We start from the raw sequence: 4421 nt of genomic DNA on the forward strand, positions 1-4421 counted from the left end.
TCAATGGATTTAATTCGCCAATGAAACGCCATAAGCCTAAACAGACTGGATATGTAAAGAGGACCCAGCATTTAGGTTCCTAAAGGAAACACACCTCGGTGACAAAGGCAGACACTACCTAAAAGAAGACTGGAAAGTGTTTTCCAGGGCAATAGACTAAGAAACAAGCTGGAATAGCTATTCTCATATCCAAGGCAATAGACTAAGAAGCAAGTTGGAATAGCTATTCTAATATCCAATAAAATGGATTTTCAACCAAAATTTGTCAAAAAAGATTGGGAAGGACACTAAATATCATCAAAAATATCCACCAAGATGAACTCTTAATTCTGAATATCTATGCCACAAATGCAAAGGCACACACATTTTTAAAAGAAACATTACTGAAGCTCAAAAACACAATGGATCTCACAAAATAATAGTAGGAAATTTCAACAGCCTATCCTCACCAGGGAATAAATCATGAAAACAGATTCTAAACAGAGACAGAGTAAACCTAGTAGAAGTTATGAAGCAAATGGATTTAACAGATATCTACAGCTTTGACCCTAAAAGAACAGATTGTACTTTATTCTCATTACTTCATGATACCTTCTCAAATATTGACCATATAATCAGACATAAAATAAACCTCAAGAGATAAAAGAATTTTGAATTAATGACATGTGTTCTATTGGACCCCCACAAACTAAGGCTGATCTTTAACAACAACAAAACAACATAAAGCCCACATGCACATGGAAGCAGAACAATTCTATACTCAATGAAAACTTGGTCAGGTGAAAAGTAAAGAAAAAGGTAAGGACTTTTTAGAATTTAATGACAATGAACACAAAACATACTCAAACCTATGGAACACAATAGAAACAGTGCTAAAAGGAAAATTCATCGCACTGAGTGACTCCATAAAGGAGTCAGATATATCATACACATAGGGGGGCCAACATCCCCCTAGCCCCTCCACCTCCCCTTCTATATGGGTGTTCTCCTCCCCACCCTCCCCCCATTACCGCCCTCCCCCCAACAATCACGTTTACTGGGGGGTTCAGTCTTAGCAGGACCAAGGGCTTCCCTTTCCACTGGTGCTCTTACTAGGCTATTCATTGACACCTATGACGTTGGAGCCCAGAGTCAGTCCATGTATAGTCTTTGGGTAGTGGCTTAGTTCCCTGGAAGCTCTGGTTGGTTGTTATTGTTGTTCATATGGAGTCTCGAGCCCCTTCAAGCTCTTCCAGTCCTTTCTCTGATTCCTTTAACAGGGGTCCCGTTCTCAGTTCAGTGGTTTGCTGCAGCACATATACTAAAATTGGAACGATACAGAGAAGATTAGTATGGCCCCTGCACAAACATCATTTTTTATCCAAGAACTTCTCTATCAGAGACTACCCAAAGCCTCAGCTAATGACTATGCTTGCCCTGCTCACTTTCTTTCAGTTCATCTTTACTTTGGATTATGTATAGTATTTTATGGACTTTGAAAAGAATCCTACTTCCTGTCAGAGACACTTCCCACTTCTCCTAAATAATTTTGTGATTCTACCATAGTATACCCGTATTCTGGAAGACACCTTCTAAGGGATCCATGTAGCCCAGAGTCCCAAAGAGACTTTTCCTTAATTTCTCTTTCATCTCTCACCTCTCCAAAAGAATTATTAGTTAATTAATACACTTTCTCCTCCTCCTCTCAGCACCTTTAGATGTATTTTTTAAAAATGTAGTATCGTGGACCTTTGGGAATTTGTACCTCTTCCCAAAACCCTCATAATTCCACAATTCTCAAAGTTGTATGTCTTTTATACCAGGGAATTGCTAAAGAGCCCAAGACTCAACAGAAATGCTTCCTCAAAATTAATAAGACCAGCCAACGTTACCTCTCTTTTGAAGAAATCAAGAACAGACTGGTGGAAAGACTTTCTGATTAACAATAACAGAAAAAGTTAAACTACAAACTACTCATTGACATACAGAGTCAACTCATATGTTTATATGTCCCACAGTATAGACACCAAATCAAATTTCATCACTTGAATTCACTTCTAACACTGAAATGCTGAAATTTATAGAAGAAAACAGAGTATACATGAAGTTACATGTATAAAAATCTCTGAGTAATACTTCAAAAAGAGGTGAAAATCTTCAAAAGAAATCAGCCAATGACACTACACAAAATTAGTTCCTGCGTAGCTATGAACACTGTTCCTGTAAACAATAAACAGCCTAAGGAATGTCAGAAAACTATTGCACAGTGTAGCTTAGAGAGTGTTGGATATCTAGAATATGAAATATATGTCAAACATTATAAACACAAATTTAGGAGTCATACATTTTCTAATTAAATCAAAAGACAATTCTCAAAAGAAGAAACACTAAGGCCAATGCATATTGTTTCTAATATTTAACATTCTGACTTATCAAAGAAAACTGAATTTAAAATATTTTTTCATCCCAGAAGAAATGACTAAATCAAAGAAATGAATGAGAAAATTTTGAGCGTAGGATGCTATAAAATAGGAAAATTTATGCAATTCCAATACCCTTAATAATAGGAGTTAGTATAGAATACTGTGTAGAAGTTCATAAAAATATTAAAAACAGTATCAGCAGCTTATCATTTCTGGGCACATAAACAAAAGACTCAACTGTAGACATACTTGCTTAGCTGTGTACATTGTTAAAGTTTCTATTCATCAAACTAGGAATAAAAGAAAGAGCCAGTATCCAAAAATGTGAGTAGGTAACAAATCTCATATTTATATTTACACAATGAAAATTTTGTTAATGTGTTAAAAATGAATTCATCGATCATATCCTTAGTACTCCATATGTGAGACCAAATCTCAGGATGCATTTCTGTAAGTCATGGCAGCACCTCAGAATCCATGTAAGACACTACCTTTGAATAAATTGCTCCTCAATTCCACCAAATTGGCATAAACTGCGCGTTATGACCTAGGCCCCATATTTTAGTCTACACCATTGGCAGAATTATTCACCATTCAAGGAGGCCAAAATTGATTTAAGAATTCATTAGCAATATTGGCCCAAAAAATCCTTGAGGTCATGACAGACTATTGGACATAAAGACTCTCTGATTACCAAAATCACAGGACACTAAAGCCAGAAGATAAGAAAAGAAAAAGAAACCAAGAGAAAACCACACACACACACACACACACACACACACACACACACACACGTATGTATGTATGTATATAAACAAATGAATGGAGAACGAACAAAAAAGCCCACCAATTTATCCAGATAAAATCAGAAAGCAGAACATGTTTGTCTACAATAGCCTCAAAATAACATGGTTCCAAATGAGATTATAAACACAATTAATATTATCCATTTGGGAATATCCTAGCTATCCTACCACAGAAAGCTCTGGTTATTCCAATTCAGCTTAAGCACATAACCATGGCCTTAAATGCAATATTATGAAGATGATAGAGGAATTATGCAGCAAGTGAATCAATCTCGGAATGAAATAATCCATAACAATATAATTAAATATATCAAAAGAATGAATGCTATTGTTAAAGACCTGATAGTGAAAATAGAAGCAAAGACAATATAAAGTAAGAGAATATGGGAGATAGAAAAGAGAAACTTCAGCTGAAATATAAGCAACTTAATATCAGAAGTGGCAGAGATAATCTCTGGTGTAGAGGATAAAATAAAATAAATGAAAATTTAAGTAAAAGAAAATGAGAAATCCAAAAAGTTTCTGAAACAAAAATCAAGGAATGCTAGGACACTATGAAAATGAAAAACTTTAAATAATAGGGTTAGAGGAACAGAAGATTCATAGTTCTAGGCAACAGAAAATACTTTCAAAAGGGTAGAAGAACAGAACATTCATAGTTCTAGGCAACAGAAAATACTTTCAACAAATTCATACAAGAAAATTTCTATAATCAAAAAATAGATGACTATAAAGATAAAAGATAAAAAAATACCAAGTACATTGCACCAGAAAAAAAATTAACTGACAAAAGAATAAAACCAAAGCAAAACGAAACAAAAATGTAAAGAACAAAGAAAGAATGTTAAAAACTGCAATGGAGAAAGGGCAGATAACATGTAAAAACAGATATAATTACTCTTGAGAAGTCAGAAATGTCTGGGCAATTGTGTCTCAACCTGTAAGAAACCACACATGCCAGCTGAGACTCTAAACCCTGGAAAACTTCAAATCACATTCTTTGAGAAAATAAGCTATTCCATGAAAAACTGCATTTAAGCAATATCTATCCATGATTTCATGTATACAACAGATACTAGAAGAAAAATGCCAAACAAAAAGCCAAACCATAGCATAAGAAGAAATATAGGAAGTAAATGAGTCAAAACCAGCAAATTCAACAAGAATGGGAAAACACACACACACACACACACACACACACACACACACACAC

At 34.9% G+C, this 4421-nt stretch overlaps 1 non-coding gene across 1 annotated transcript; it reads left to right on the forward strand.

The window, feature by feature from the left end:
* Nucleotides 1-1278: 1278 nt before the first annotated feature.
* On the forward strand, nt 1279-1382 carry Rnu6-894 (RNA, U6 small nuclear 894). The gene has a single exon (XR_015656065.1). It is a non-coding gene; the product is annotated as a U6 spliceosomal RNA (small nuclear RNA).
* The last annotated feature ends 3039 nt before the right edge of the window (nt 1383-4421 follow it).

This window comes from Rattus norvegicus, chromosome 1 (genome assembly GCF_021556685.1).
Source record: "Rattus norvegicus strain SHRSP/BbbUtx chromosome 1, alternate assembly SHRSP_T2T, whole genome shotgun sequence".
Classification (NCBI taxonomy): domain Eukaryota; kingdom Metazoa; phylum Chordata; class Mammalia; order Rodentia; family Muridae; genus Rattus; species Rattus norvegicus.